The sequence below is a fragment of the Heterodontus francisci genome, chromosome 1 (assembly GCF_036365525.1).
Source record: "Heterodontus francisci isolate sHetFra1 chromosome 1, sHetFra1.hap1, whole genome shotgun sequence".
Lineage (NCBI taxonomy): Eukaryota > Metazoa > Chordata > Chondrichthyes > Heterodontiformes > Heterodontidae > Heterodontus > Heterodontus francisci.
In genome coordinates, this window is record NC_090371.1 from 212,258,653 (window position 1) to 212,275,634 (window position 16,982).

Sequence of the window (16,982 nt, forward strand, 5' to 3'; positions counted from 1 at the left end):
ACCACTACGCCACCATCTCCCCATGCTGACTGCCTGTCTGCATCTACTGTTGACTGCCTGCCTGCCTGGACAGCTGAACATTTAAAGGAAACCTGCAGCCATAACGTTAGAAGGACAGTTCAGTGTCCTGGCAGGCTCTCCTCCAGGCTGCAAGGGCAAGGCAGGAAGTCCTCTTCTCCATGGACAGGAGGAGGAGACCGGCCCGCCTAACCAAACAAGCCTGGATGGAGATTTCAGAGGATGTCAGCAACTATGGGGGCACCCCAAGAACCTGGATCCAGTGCCATAAGCACATCAATCATCTTATTTGGTCCACCAGGGTAACTACTTCTCACCTCTTTTCCCTTTGGGCCTTGCATGTGGCTATGCGAGAGGGTGTGTTTTGGTGGCGAGGGAGTGATCACCCAGTCGGAGGCATGGGGTCAGGCAGTAGCGTTTGCTGCCAGAGACTTGGCTGCATTATGGTGAGAGGGGCCTGTCTGTCATTGCTGACTCCCACAATGTCTTCGAGCAGAGGTGTTGTGCTTGTCTGCGTGGAGAAACTAACAGTGTTCATCCATGTGCTTGCAGGAAAGTTGGCCCATAACATGAAGGAAATGGCCAAGACAAGCGGAGGGAGCCATTTCTGTCCATTCTCGACCCCCATGGGGGAGGAGGCCTTGGAGCTGGCAGGGCAGCATGGCAGCCACTTCATCGCTGATGGCGAGGCAGAAATGTCAACCCAAGAGGGTGAGTGGACAAGTGCAGGGGCACAAGGGTGCATCTGCCACACATGAGGCATAGTGCTCATGTGTCCATCACTGGATACATGGAGCTCCACATTAGGGATAGTTGGAATGATGCAATGGGAAGCCCTCGACCCTTCAATCTATTTGTTCTTTCATAAACGTCTGTGTCAGGCTGAAGAGTGGAGAGCTGGAGAGACCGGGGGACAGCTGGCCACCTCTGAGGAGGAGGATGGAGCCTCAGAGGGTGCACCATCACAGCATTCCCCCATACCCTCCACTAGCGCAGATACTGTCACGTGGGTATCTGCTCATGTGTAGATTAGGGCACACAACCTGCTGAGCACAGAACAGATGCCCTTGAGCAGCTGACGGAGGCTGTGACAGCCGAGGCCACTGACTGTCAGAGGACTGAGGGAAGCCAGGACGATGCTGAGCCGCAGGCTGATGACGAGCCTCTGGAGATGTCGGCAACACAGCAAATGCTGCAGCTACAGCGTGAGGTAAGGAAACATGTGGCGGAGCTTCCAGAGGTTGTGCACACCCAAGGGCGGACGATGGAGGAGTTCATCCAGGCTTTGAGCGCTTGGCTTCCTCCTTCGAGAGACTGGTGATCTTCATGGAGAGGAAGATCCAGCAGACCAGTCAGTGGATGCCGGAGATGCACGTAGACCTGCATGCCATGCAGCAGTGGCAATGCGAGAGAGGGATGATGTGCCTGGACTCTCCGGAAGGTCCTCACACTTCTCTGGTCAGAAGGGAAGTACAAGCCTTGCAAGGAAGCAGCAGCAGCTGCCTTTTGCAGCGGCAGCTCCCTCCAGGCCTCAGGCAGCCAGAGGACAACCACCAAGCTACGGGGCAGCAAGGTCAGCAGCCTCCTCCACATCCTCATCATCGGAGAAGGCAGTACTCTTCATGATATCCTCCTTGTTTAATGCCTCACCGCTCTGCAGCTCCAGGTTGTGCAGTGCATAGCGGATCACCACGATAGGGGAGACTCTCGCTGGGGTATACTGAAGGACTCCACTGGATGGATTGAGGCACCTGAATCGCATCTTCAGGAGACCAATAGCCTGCTCAATGGTTCCTCGGGTGGACCCGTGACAGGTGTTGTACCTCTCCTCTGCACCTGTGCACAGGTTCCTCACAGGCGTAAGTAGCCATGTCCCCAATGGATGGTCCTTGTCTCCGAGGATCCATCCTGAAGACACATGGGGGGCAGGAAAAGCTGTGGTACGTGGGACTGCCGGAGTAGGTGTTGTGGCTGCTTCCCAGGAACCATGCACACACCTAAAGGATCCGTCTGTGGTGGTCACAAACCAGTTGTACATTAAGCAAATGGAAACCCTTCCTGTTGATGAAAGCCACTGGCTGGTCTGTGGGAGCCTTGATGGCCACAGGTGTGCAGTGGATCACACCCTCCACTAGCGATGGCCCTGAACTCAATGGACCTCTCAGCTTGACTGTCTGGATCGGTGCAGTAATGCATATAAGTCATCAGCCCTCTTGAAAAGGGCACCACCTTGATGCATCGATCTGTCGCAGACTGCGAGATACCTCCAGTGGATCCCTGAAAAGATCTGGAGGCGTAGATGTTCAGTGCTACGGTGACCTTCAGCGCCACTGGCATTGGGTGTTCACCAACTCCCATGGGGCTCAGCTCATCCTGCGTCATGACACACAGATCAGTAACGGCCTCCTGGAGAGGCAGCACCTTCGGAGACACTGCCTCTTGGACATCTGCAGGTAGTTGAGTCTCAGACAGTAAACCCTCTCCTGAAGGTAGCTTCTTCTGCATACAGGAGGCTGCTAGTGGCCCCCCTGTGCCCTTCTCCTGTGTGCCCTGAGATTGCTGATCTCCCGATGCCTGTGCCTGGACCTCCTTCCCTCTCAGCTGCTCCTTCTCCTCAATGGGGGCCCGGAAGTCTAGGTGAAGGAGGCCCACTGCAGGTGTCCTCTCAGTCTGTGCAAGGCTTTTTATGCAAATGGCAACCCCCTTTCCCTGACTTGTTTCTTCTCTTCAAGTGCCACTGCCCTGATGGCATTCTGGCAGCTTGCACTTTCTCCCCCCCACTTTCCTGGCTTCGTTTGGTGATACCCGCACTGCTCTACCCTCCCTGGCACAGCATACTGGCTCTCTTGATGGCTGCCAACTGAAGCCAGTACTGAGCTCCCACTTAATTGCCGCCTTCTTTTACTGAGTGAGGCTCTGAAGCCCCGTGGTTCCCGTGCACCATTAATAAAATTCAAAAAGCTACGTAAATTGCTATCAGTTGGGCAGTTAATTGACATAATCACCTTCCCATCACCTCGATGTGTGAAGTGCACCCTCCATGTTGGCTACAGTTGGTAAAATGTGAAAACAATGTGAAGATGTCTTCCATTCTGATTTTACGCACCCCGCCGCTTCTGAGCCTGTTCCAAAATGTCCCGTAAAATTCCGGCCATTGTTTTGATCCCCGTCTTTCCTAGCCACTGACTCCATCCCTCTTCCTGACAACAGTCTGAGGTTGAACCAGATCCTTTGCAGCCTTGATATCATATTTGACCCCAAGATGAGCCTCCAATCACGTACCCACTCCATCACTGTGGCCGCCTACTTCCACCTCTGTAACATTGCTTATCTCCACCCCGCCTCTGCTCATCAGATGCTGAAACACTTATCCATGCCTTTGTTCCATCTAGACTTGACTATTCCAATGCTCTCCTCACTGGCCCCCCATCTGCCTCCCTCCATGAACTCATCCAAAACTCTGCTGCGCATATCCCAACATGCACTTAGTCCCGTTCTCCTATCACCCTTGTGCTTGCTGACCTACATTGGCTCCCTGTTTGCTAATGCATCAATCTTAAAATTCTCACCTGGTTTTCAAATTTCTCCATGGTCCTGCCCCACCCTATCTCCAGCCCCACAACCTTCTGAGATCTCTGTGCTCCTCCAATTCTGCTCTCCTTGATTTTAACTGCTCCACCATTGGCAGCGGTGCCTTCAACTGCCTAGCGCTAACCTGTGGGATTCCCTCCCTAAACCTCTCCACCTCTCTATCTCTCGCTCCTCCTTGAAGATGCTCCTTTTAACCTATCTCTTTGATTAGGCTTTTGTTCATCTGTCCTAATATCTCCTCACGTGCCTCACTGTTAATGTTCTTTTTATTAACATTCCTATGAAGCACCTTGGGATGCTGTACTACATTAAAGGCACTATAGAAATGTAAGTTGTTAATGTTGTTTAGAGTGTGTCTGTTATGACCTCAGGACAATGCACTTTAAAGCCAATGAAGTACTTTTGAAGTGTAGTCACTGTTGTAATGGAGTTTGTAGTTACTTTTAGGGCATTGAAAAAAGTAAAAAATTGGGAAAAGGCTGGTAATAAGTAACTACAGACCAATTCCAACAGGCAAGCAACTACTAAAGTGAACAATCATGTTTATTGAAATCAAACCTGGACATGGGAGTTGTTCAATGATTTTTGGACATTTATTTTTATTAGTTGTAATTTTTTTTACTGTGCTGTACTTGAGGATTAAAGTACTGGCATTACTTGATGCTTGTTGTGTAACTCCTTGTAGAACTCAACTAAAAACACCAAAAACATTTGGGATAAGCATAAAGATCCCATGTTGAAGCAATTTATTTTTCACAACTTATGTCTTCTGGATACATGCCATGAATAATTTTGTCTTTGTGAGGCACAAACATCATATTTCAATTTGTAAGATCAATAGAAGGCAACTGAGATGAGACAGAGAAGAAAGAAGATATTTTAATGCTTAACAGACCTAAAAAAGCACTAGTCTTTTAAACAGATGGCTGTTTGGAAAGGAAGAGTAAATATGATGATCATATTCATATGTGGACTGGTGTGATAGGTCAACAAATAATGCAGTTATTCCTGAGTTTGACGATCACAGCATCATAAAAATTTCAGCAGAGAAGGACATTCAGCCAAATATGCCTGTGTCAGTTCCAGATGACAGCAATTTACACTAATCCCATTTCCATGCTCTCTTCCAGCAGCCTTCAAAATTTTTCTTCATGTCTTTTTCTAACTCTAGCTGTTGTGATTTACTTGCATTTCAAGTAATTTATTTCACATCTTAATGGTCTTTTATGGGAAAAACAGTCTGATGTCTGCTTTTATGCTGCTTGCACTAATTCTAAATTCATGCCCCTTGTTACTACTTAATTAACTAATGGAAATCTTTCACATTTTACTCTTGTAAACATTTTTGAAGTCTTGAAGTTTTATTAAATCCCTCTGAACATTCTCCAATGGGTTAGTCCATTTGGAAAAAGTATTCTTCAAATGCTACACTCCTATACATTATTCTGTTATCATTCATCAACAAGGAATTCTTCACATATTTTACATTTTTTTTTAGCAGTTTTCTTTCTTTTTCTCTAAGTGCATCATATTTGTTGTGTCTTAAGTAAATGGAACCTAAACACTTTAAAACTCTTGATGGGAATATTGTGCACAACGTGTTCACATTTAAACTGATAAAAGTATGTCTGAATTCATTTATTTTTTGAAAGTGAGACCCTCTTTAAAGCATTTTCACTCCCTCTTCTTGCTTGAATCTCTCTGCACCATCTCTGGCTGAGAGGGGTGGGGTGGATGGCCTGTTAATGTAAGTCTGAAACTGGACCCAGCAGGGTGAAGAGGAGAATTGCAGGATGATTCAATCTTCACAAGATAAATACAGAGGGGAATGCTATTTAGCTCAGTTTAATTAATCTGTCCCAAAAAGAAATACATCACAGCAGTCAATTGACGTTTGAATGACTCTAAAGGCCTGATTCTGCAATCTGGCATTCCCAGCAATAACAACATCAACTTGCATTTATATAATGTCTTTAACATAGTAAAACATCCTAAGTATTTCACAGGAGCAATTATCAAATGAAGTGTGACATGAAGCCACATAAGGTGAAATTAGGATAGGTGACCAAAAGCTTGGTCAAAGAGGTAGATTTTAAGGAGCTTCTTAAAGAAGGAGAGGTAGAGAGGTGGAGAGGTTCAAGGTCGGAATTTCAGAGTTTATAATCCAAACATGGCCACCGATGGTGAAACTGGGAATGTGCAAGAAGCCAGAATTGGAGGCATGCAGTGATCTCAATGGATTGTATGATTGGAGGAGGTTACAGAGATAAGAAAGGGGGAATGTCTATGGATGTTATTTATATGAACTTCCAGAAGGCAGTGAGAGACTGTTAGCTAAAGTTGAAGCTCATGGAATTCAGGAAAAATTATTGACCTGGTTAGGAGATTGGTTGAGCAGCAGGAAACATAGAGAAGGGTTGCTGGGCAGGCACTCTAATTGGCAGGATATGACCAGTGGTGTCCCGCAAGGATCTGTGTTGGGCCTCAATTATTCACTGTATTCATTAATGACTTAGGTGGTGGGATAGAAAGTCACATATCCAAATTTGCCGATGACTCAAAGATAGTTGGCTTTGTATGTAGTGTAGATGGAAACATAAAATTACTAAGATATTGGTAGATCAATTGAATGGACAAAACTGTGACAAAGGGATTTTAATGTAGGACAAGTATGAGGTCATCCAATTTGGACCATTAAAGGACAGATCAGAGCATTTTCTAAATGGTGAAAAGCTAGAAGCAGTGGAAGTCCGAAGAGATTTAGGGGTCTATGCACATGGATCATTAAAATGTCATGGACAGGTACAAAGAAAAATCAACAAGGTGAATGGAATGCTGGCCTTTATATCTGGAGGATTAGAATACAAGGGTGCATGTTACAGATATAAGTAACTCCGGTTAGACCACACCTGGAGCATTGTGTTTAGTTCTGTGCACCATACCTTAGGAAGGATATATTGGTCTTGGAGGGAGTGCAGCGTAGATTTACTAAAATAATACCTGGACTCCAAGGGTTAAATTGTGAGGAGAGAGTAAAAAATTAGGGTTCTATTCCCTGGAAATTATAAGATTAAGGAGTGATTTTTCATGACATTAAGGGGAACAGTTAGGGTAGATGGAACAAAAACAATTTCTGCTGGTTGGGGAATCTAGCACTAAGGACATAGCCTAAAAATTAGAGACAGATCTAGAAGGAGTGAAATTGGGTAACACCTCTACACACAATGGGTGGTAGAAGTTTGGAACACTCTTCCACAAATGGCAATCGATATTAAGTCAATTGTTAATTTTAAATCTACAAATGATAGATTTTTGTCAACCAGAGATATTAAGGGATACAGGGCAAATGCAGGTATATGGAGTTAGGATGCAAGACAGACATGATCTCATTGAACAGTGGAACATGCTTGAGGGGCTAGGTGGCCTACTCCTGTTCTTATGTTCCCATGTTCCATTCCCTATAATAACCACACCCACTGAAAATGTTGGATAGTGGAATCATCTTTTAAGGTTTTTGCTGCCATTACTCTATCTGGTAGTCCATTACAAGTGTTTATCATTCCATGTTTGAAGAAATTCTTCCTGATAACAGTCCCAACTTGTGGGGGTGGCGTGATATATATACAATAAAGCATTGAGGGAAATTTAGAAAGCAATTCATGCAAGGCCTCTCTTACACATCACCAACTAATGTTGCCAACCCTCCAGGATTGTCCAGGAATCTCCAGGAATTAAAGATCAATCTCCTGGTCACTGCTACAAGAATCCCAAACAGAAAAATCACAAGGAAATTAAAAAAAGTGGTGTCTTTATTAGTTGTAAATATTGGAGATGGAGAGAAATGCTGTTTGACTGGACAGGATTGCTGGTGATGGGAGGACATGTCATGAAATCTCAAGGAATATACCCGATCAGAGTTGGCAACCCTGTTACCAACCAGCTGACTGATACCTTGGTGTTGCTCAGCTCCCTGTTCTTGTTGCTTATTGTTTAAGTGTATAAATGTAAACTTTCCAATCCTTGTGCCAATGCGACGGGACTGGAGCAAGGTGAGTTTGCTGCTCACAAACTTCCTGCCAGACTTATTTTCTGGGATTTAATGGGGTTGACCTCAATTAAACGTACACATGGGCTGGAATTTTACTTTGGGCGGGATGTACCGCCCACTGGCCAAAAAGTTGGGGGTGAGCCTGCATCCGCTGGGACTGGAGAGCCAAGCTAGGATTTTAATTGGACTTGGGCGGGACTTCCCCCTCTCTGAAGCAGGAAGTCCCGCCTCCAAAAGCTGCTGGCCAATCAGCGGGCTGGCAGCTTCAGTCCCAGCTGCACCACCGGGAGCGGTGGCCACTACTGGGACTGCACCCAGCCAAAAGTAGGATCGTGGACATCAGCCCTGGAAGAGAGGTATGTTTTTGGGCCTCATCGGGGACAATCGGCCAGGCCCCGGCGAGGCGGGCGCGGGTTGGTTGTGGGGGGGGGGGTCTTTATTTCAGTGGGGGTGATTGGGGCTCCGGGGGTGCCCTCCATGGGCCACAGGGTGCCTGATCAGGAGGGCAACCCCCAGCCCGCAAGGAATCTGCTGGGTTTTACCTGGCGGCCTTCTGTGGGGCCTAAGGCGCTTGCCTGTCGCTGGTAAAATACCAGCAGTGATGGCAAGAGGTCGGCTGTATCTGCAAAACCTTCAAACAGATGTGTAAGAACATGGCACATCTTAAGGAAGGCAGCACAAGGGAAGGCAACCCAGCCATGCTATTTAGCAGATAGATGGCACAAGTATTAATGCTGCAAAATATTGTGTGTCAACCAGTTCCATATTTACTTCTAATCCATGCCAAACTCTTACACATCCTTATAGTTCTTTCATTGTTTGTCATGCATGAACTTAACCTCACTGCAACTTGCAGGTAAAAGCTTCCAACATCATCAAAGAGCTTTATACACTATGACACTGTAACACAACCTAGATGCATGATCAATTTCTGACACGTAGGATGGCTGCTTCTGAGATACATGTTTGGCATTGTACACTTGTTCCTTCACATTACAATGTACCGAGGCTACTTTCCGGCTTGCACAGGATATCACCTAATATAAGGGCACTGACCCAAGGCCCAGAAATTACAAGCTATTGACTTTATTGCAGGAGGTCTATAAAAGCATGGAGGTCATAGGGGAAAGTGAGGATTGAAGCCTACCCAAATTCAGGGCTAGTACCATGCAGTTCTTAAGCTTTGTTTCCCTTCTTGCTCACTGATGATTGTGAGAACAGCTGCAGTAATATCGAGACCTCCATGATCACAGTCATGGAGGATGTCATCTTTTACTTTGATTCGACCCATGTTGGTGCTGCAGGAGGGGCAGGACCTGATCGTATCATTTTAAAAAGTGAGAAAGATGGACGTAGATATTGGAGGAAAAACAAATTCTAGGACATTAGAGAAGAAAAGGAGATTAAAGAATAGTTTGTAAAGGAAGAGTGATCAAAGGTGCTTTTTCTGAGATGGGTGATGATGGTAGTCTTGAAAGGGAGGGGGACAGTCCCTAAGCAGAGGGAAAGGAAACCATTTACAGTGTTTGCTAGTGGGGGCGGGAAAAAGGGAAATTGGGTGATCCACAGTTTAGTGAGAATGGAGGTCAAAGGAGAAGGAGGAGGGTCTCATGGATGAGATGAGCTCAGAAAGGGCATGAGGAAAGTTGGGGAGAAACTAAAGAGAGATGTGGGTTCAAGACAAGGCCCGGGGAAGTCTGAGGGGAAGTTTGACCTGATGGGAAAGAGGAAGAGGGTGAAGTAGCAGAGACAGCTGAAAAGATGATCTCAACTTTAGTGACGGAGAAGTGCATGACATCCTCGCACATGTTGTTGGATGTGAAAGTGGATGCACTTGGGGAGACGGGTTTAAGGAGATGGTTGGCAGTGGACAAACGAAGCTAGGGATTATCCTTTCTCTCTAGGATGATCCTGAGGTAGTGGGAGGTTTGGCAGAGGAGACTGAGGCGCTTGATATGGCCCAGTGAGATCTGGTAATGGATAGCTAAATCTGTTATGCATCAGATACACTCATGTCTCCACTCCTTGGACTCAAGGAAGTGAAGATGGGAACCATTCCAGATATGAGCAAAAGTTTAAGAAATTAAGGAAAAATCTATTTAGTATAGAGAGACAAATGCTTTTTTAATTTATGGAAACTTGAATTGCAGAAATAAATTATAATGGACCACAAAGGTCTTTGTCATTTAAGAGATAAAATTTTTGGAAATAATTCAGCCATTTTAAGGCTACTTGATTAGAAAGTAAAAGTCTCAAACAGCTACATGAATGTGCCAGTGATTTTATAACCTCAAGAGTGACGGTGAACTATCTTATGAGTGGGAGATCAGATATCTAGTCCGTCCCACAGGCGAAACGATTAGTGTGCCAACTGGTCAATCTACCCAGAGTCTATGTCACAGCAGCCAAACAGAAGGTTGAGGTCAACAAAATCAAGTATTTTAAGTGTAGCAAGATGAACCACAAGGTCAATCGCTGCTGGTCATTTAGAAATCCTGCAACACAAGCTGGGAGACCCTTTGAGGACACCAAGTATGAGACCACCAATTAATTATGTGGTAACCGCAGATATAGACAAGTTGACTCTTTACCACCACCATATGGTGGATGGAGTTTTCATCCATCATAGCAGTTCGAGACAATGGTGTTTGTTAAGACATTCTGGTGACGTGCATAGCTCATACGTTGAAATAGTTCAGTCATTTGGAGCAGTCGGGATAACTGATAAGGCACCCACACCTAGCTGAATGGTAGCAGGTTTGAGTGGCAGCACATCTGACCAATCCCTCACATGGAGGGTTGGAGGAGAGTCCATATTAAAGTTTTTGGCATTCTGTCCAGCTTGGACACATGGACAGCCTCGAGATATTTTTTAATGGAAATTGTTACATAGAGAGAGAACTCTCTTCCTAAAATTAGAGCTGACTAGTTTCAAATATTTGCTGATCTGCTAACAGTGGCATGTTACTTTCTATGTTCAAAAGAACATTATGGAATTGATTGAGATATAAAGAGATTCACATTCTGTTCATTCTTATAATTAAAATAAATCAGATTGTGATTTAGAATTGACCTTGTTTAACTCAAATGTTTATCAGTTCACCTTGTGGGAAGTAAGAAGAAACTATAGGACTATGTGCGAGATTACAATAACCAATCTGCATAATGTTCATTGCTATGGACCCGAGCCACATTATATAAGGCCAAATTTTGCAGGCTCAGAGGTGAATGAACGACGTCAGTCATTCATTACACTATTATTTGCCCACAGACTTTCTGTGGGTTTTTGTACTGGAACCTGCTTTAATTAGAAAACCATTTTTACATGGGATCTGCAAACAGGGCAACTGTGTATCTCCTTAACAAATTAGATTGAAGAATCATTACTGAGCCATGCAGAAGTACCAGGAAGTATCAGTTAGAATGTTTAATACAATGCCAATTCATGTTGTTACAAATGAGGCGGAAGGAGTACACTGTTAATTCAGTCCCACTTCTCCACAGGTCACAACATATTCTTTAAAGTCTTCCCACTTGTTGAAACAGTCAATCCGATACACTATTTTCTCCTAGAATAGAACACACTAACCAGGTTTCTTTACAACAAAATTAACAGTTTATTATAAAACAAGTCTTAATTAATAATGAAGTAAAATTATATTACATAGATCAAATTTTTAAAAATCCAACATTACATTTTTAAAAAGTCCCCTTTTCTACCTTAACCAATTTTTAAAGTCCCTTATTGTCCAATCAAAGGAGTGCTTGTCACTTTTTTGCCCCTGTTGCCAGGGTTTCTACTCATCTTGAACCCGAGCAATGTGACAAACAGCAACACTGTTGGCAATTTGGCACCCTCACTGTCCCCTTGATTAAAAAAACCATCCAACATTTATTTAGCTTAACAATAAATTCCTTAAAACATTTTTTTTTTAACAAAACAGAATCACTTTCACAACAATGTACAGAAAGTGAAATTGAGGGAAAGAAATATGGAGTTAAAGGATAAAGATGAAAGAGACAGAAAGGAAAAGTAAAATAAACTTTTTAGATCTCCAACAATAAATAAAAGCTGAAGGACTGCGAAGAGCTGGCATGTACTCGATGGGCCAAATGGCCTTCTTCTGTGCTGTAAATGACTCTATGGGATGAATTTTACTAGCCCTCCAATGTCAGGGGTCCTGGTGGGGTGGCCCGGAAAATTCTTCTGGGTGAGGCCCACCATGACCCCTGACCCCGAGAAGGCTTCAGTTCGGCCTCCCTCGCCGCTTGGCAGCAGGGCCTTCATTTTAATATTAAAATGAATTGAAATTCTTGTCCCGGCGGCTGTCCCAATCCGATATTCCGGCCGGCAACCAGATCTCCTGCGTCTTTGGAATTCCATTCGGAGTTTAAAGGTGTGGCACTGGTGGGGGGGGGGGGCGTGGAGTGACATTATCAGAGTGGTGGGGGGGAGCAGGGAAAACACTTATTATTGGCTCTGGGAATGGTGGGAAGGGGTTGAAGGGCAAAGGTAACGAGGTTGGGGAGGGGGGGGGGGGAGGAGGTTTGGGTTGGGAATAAAGTTAATTTTGGAGCGATAGGCCCAAAAACAAACATTGTAGTGGGGATGGGGTCGGTGGGGGGGTGGGGGGGGGGTGGAGGTGGGAAAGGGCCTCCAGATTTTATTTAATTTTTTAATGACAATGTTAAGCACTGTGCCTTTAAAAATTCAAATTTCTTCTCAGGGCTTGAAGCCCTTTAAAAATGGTGCCGGTGCCTGCTCTGCCTCCTCCATTTAAATGAACCCCTGCACGAAATATGGCGGGGACTCAGCGATGGCTACTCTGTGCAGGCGGACCCCTGAGATCAAAGCATGCCGCCACGATATGCGGTTCAGGCCTATCACTCTAAGGAATGAGACTCCACACTTGTAAAAGTATGTTCTCAGTGCCAGAGAAGTTGTCTGGCAGAAATTAAGACTTATCACCCCATTAAACATTTACTTACACTGGAATGGCCTTTTGGCATGTTTAGTGGATATCTATCACATATTAAAGCAACTTCACACATTTCATGCTTTTCAATGCTAAGTCTCTCAGTTACTGGTTTTCTGCTTTTTTTTTCAAATGGCTGTTTAATGCTGATGTTTCGTGGTGGTTTTTGACGTGTTTTTTTGTGTCGGTTGCTGTTTTTCTCTTTTTTGTGTTTTTTTTGGGATAACAAAATGTTGGGAATATTCATTTGGAAACAATAACAGCAAAATCAGTAAAAAAGACCACTGTAATAGAAAGAAGTTTCTGGAACTCAGAAACTTCTCAGTTGCAGGGCAACTCAGACAGCAACTTTTGGATTTCTGCGTTTACTGCACATGAGTTGTATTTTGGAAGTTGCTGCTTGATTTACTCTTGAATAATAGTGAGTACTGACAGTCTTATGATTATTTCTACCACAATATCCTGGCCATTACATCAGATTCTTGGCAGGAAAGGTGATAATAGAGGATGTGGGTCTGCTGACAGGAGATACTGGAGACTCTGAAACTGAGCAAAGGCACAGACCCGTCAGTTGCGACAAGCCCCCTTTCAGATCTGCTCGTCATTTTACCATTTTCCTGTTCCGATGAACATTTATGAATCCTTCTATTACAGTGGGCTTTTTGCTGAGTTTTCAGACATTTGCCTGTTATTGTTTCCAAATTAATATTCCCAATATTCTCATGCCAGAACAAATAAAAAAAAACAAAAAAAAAAGAGGAAAACAGCAACCTCCACAGAAAAATCACATCAAAGGCCACTATGGAACATCAGCTTTAAACAGCTATTTGAAACATAAACAACAGAAAAATATTCAATCTGTTCCTTAGGATCTCCTTTCTGACTACAAATTTTCCTTACCCAACTCCAGTTGGGAAGCACAATCCCATCCACTTTGTTAGACACCAAGCAATCATGTGTGCTTGAATTTATATAAATGAAGATATAAATATCAAAATTAAGCCCTCATCCTAATAGGGCACAATTGTAACCTAGCAGGTCTGGCAGCATCTGTGGAAAGAGAAGCAGAGTTAACGTTTCGGGTCAGTGACCCTTCTTCGGAACTGACAAATATTAGAAAAGTCACAGATTATAAGCAAGTGAGGTGGGGGTGGGGCAAGAGATAACAAAGGAGAAGGTGCAGATTGGACCAGGCCACATAGCTGACCAAATGGTCATGGAGCAAAGGCAAACAATATGTTAATGGTGTGTTGAAAGACAAAGCATTAGTACAGATTCGGTGTGAATACACTGAATATTGAACAGCAGCAAGTGCATACCTGAAAAAAAACCTGAAAAAAAAGTGGGTAAGCAAACTGAAAAAACTAAGATGAAATGAAATAAATGCAAAAAAAGATTGTAAAAAATGTAACAAAGAATGTATAAAAAAGGAAGAAAAAATAACAAAAAATGAAAGTAAAATGGGGGGCTGTCATGCTCTGAAATTATTGAACTCAATGTTCAGTCCGGCAGGCTGTAGTGTGCCTAATCGGTAGATGAGATGCTGTTCCTCGAGCGCTCAGTCCGCAAGCAGGACCCTGAGCTTCCGGTTGCTTGCCATTTCAACACTCCCCCCTGCTCTCATGCTCACATCTCTGTCCTGGGATTGCTGCAGTGTTCCAGTGAACATCAACGCAAGCTCGAGGAACAGCGTCTCATCTACCGATTAGGCACACTACAGCCTGCCGGACTGAACATTGAGTTCAATAATTTCAGAGAATGACAGCCCCCCATTTTACTTTCATTTTTTGTTATTTTTTCTTCCTTTTTTTTACATTCTTTTTTACATTTTTTGCAATCTTTTTTGCATTTATTTCATTTCATCTTAGTTTGTTCAGTTTGCTTACCCACTGTTTTTTTCAGGTTTTTTTTCAGGTTTGCACTTGCTGCTGTTCAATATTCAGTGTATTCACACCTAATCTGTACTAATGCTTTGTCTTTCAACACACCATTAACATATTGTTTGCCTTTGCTCCATGACCTTTTGGTCAGCTATGTGGCCTGGTCCAATCTGCACCTTCTCCTTTGTTATCTCTTGCCCCACCCCCACCTCACTTGCTTATAATCTGTGACTTTTCTAATATTTGTCAGTTCCGAAGAAGGGTCACTGACCCGAAACGTTAACTCTGCTTCTCTTTCCACAGATGCTGCCAGACCTGCTGAGTGATTCCAGCATTTCTTGTTTTTGTTTTAGATTTCCAGCATCCGCAGTATTTTGCTTTTATTATAATACAATTGTAACCTAAGCTGCTTGTCAGGAAACCCACAGGATTGGGTCCTATAGTGTTTTGAATATTGCATTGTGCATTTTGTCCACTTAAAGCCACCAAATACAATGTGCCCCTAGTCACGCATCAACGGCGGTGTATACCATTTCATGTCAGAAAGCAGACATGGAGGAACTTCAGCGATTGCTTGACCTTGACATTATTGACCAAGTTGAGGATGAGCCTAACCCTTGGGTCTTACCCGTACAAGTTGTCTAGAAATCCAAGAGCGAGAACCAGATTAGAATCTGCGTTGATATGTGATCACCAAACCAAGCCACATACAAGGAGAAAAACAGTGGACACCGACAATCGATGATATCATAACACTTTGCTAAACTTGACCTCAATGCAGGCTATCATCAAATCGAATTTGCAGAAGAATTGAGATATCTTACTGTATTCTTTACTCACATCGGACTTTATCGATACAAGAGGCTCAACTTTGGAGTCAACTCAGCAGCTGAGGTATTTCATGATTCAATCTGCACTGCAAGGACTTGACCGCACGCTGAACATCAGTGATGATATTCTCATGTACGCCTACATGCATGCTTACGTCTTAGAGAATGTAACCTCACCTTGAACAAAGAAAAGATCTTGTTCAATGAAAGCAGAATTGAATTCTTTGGTCATGTGCTCAGCGGTGAAGGAGTATCACCTGATCCACGGAAAGTCAAAGCCATTGTAAACACTGCGGATCCTACAAACATGCAGGAAGTCTGGAGTCTGCTGGGACTCATCACGTACTGTAGTCGCTTCATTCCTGACCTCGCTACGCTGTCTGCCCCCTATGTGATTTGACAAAAGAGACCACCATGTGGGAATGGACTAAATCACACAAACAGGTGGTACACCAGATTAAATGACATTTGTCAGCAAGTTGCACAAATGTCTATTTCGACCCTGAGAAAACCACCCAGCTAGTCATGGATGCACGCCCGGTTGGTTTAGGTGCAGTTCTCATGCAGAAAGACAAGACAGATAACACATCAATTGTTGCGATGGCAAGCAGATCGCTAACACTCGTAGAGCAATGTTATTCGCAAACAGAGACAGAAGCACTCTCAATCACATGGGGTGTCTTACACTTTCATCTCTACTTGTATTGAAGTGCATTTGAAGTAAGAACCGATCATAGACACTAGCAAGCTTGTTTAACAGTCCACATAGCAAACCACCCACTTGAATAGAATGTTGGATACTCAAACTACAAGAGTACGAACGAGTTCCATGTTGAGTATCAGTCAGGCAAGCTTAACCCAGCGGACTATCTTTTGCGATATCCGTAGCTGACAGTCAGTCCTACCAGTTGTGAGGAAAAGGTTGCCGAACAACATCTTAACTACGTAAGCCTAAATGATGTGCCAAAATTGCTCAAAATAGCTGACATCAAAAGGGCAACAAAATAAGATGAGGCACTGGAACTATGTATGACATCTATGGAATCACGAAACTGGAAAGACGTGATCAAGAGAGCGTCTACAAATGAAATTGCTCACACACAAGTGTCTTCACAATATTCGAAATCAGCTCACTGTTACAACCACATCTGATCTTGTGTTATACTACAATTGTATTGTCATTCGACACTCATTGAGGGAATGTGCTACTGATATAGTATATGAAGGTCACCAGGGAATAGTCAAAACCAAACGACTCCTTAGGGAAAAGGTATGATTCCGAGGAATTGACCATATGGTACAGAACAAAATCAATCCGTGTTTGCCATGTCAAGCAACCACAATGTCAAATCTCTGTGATCCTTTCAAGATGTCTGAATTACCTCCAGGACCATGGATTGAAGTTAGCGTTGATTTCACAGACTTACCCACTAGTGAACACCTGCTTGCTATCACTGATGACTGCAGCAGATTCTCAACCATGGAATTAGTTATGTCAGCTTCAACGAAAGCTTCAACCCAAAGCTTAACCAGATCTTGGCCTTGTTTGGAATCCCTCAAATGGTGAAAAGTGACAATGGACCCCCATGCAACCACGATGAGTTCAGAAAATTTGCGAACTACCTGGACAGCAGTCATT

General features: G+C 43.9%; 1 protein-coding gene across 1 annotated transcript in view; it reads right to left on the bottom strand.

Moving 5' to 3' along the window:
• Positions 1-16,982, bottom strand: part of ednraa (endothelin receptor type Aa) — a 55,738-nt gene that overhangs the window by 13,973 nt on the left and 24,783 nt on the right. The gene's annotated exons all lie outside the window — the stretch shown is intronic.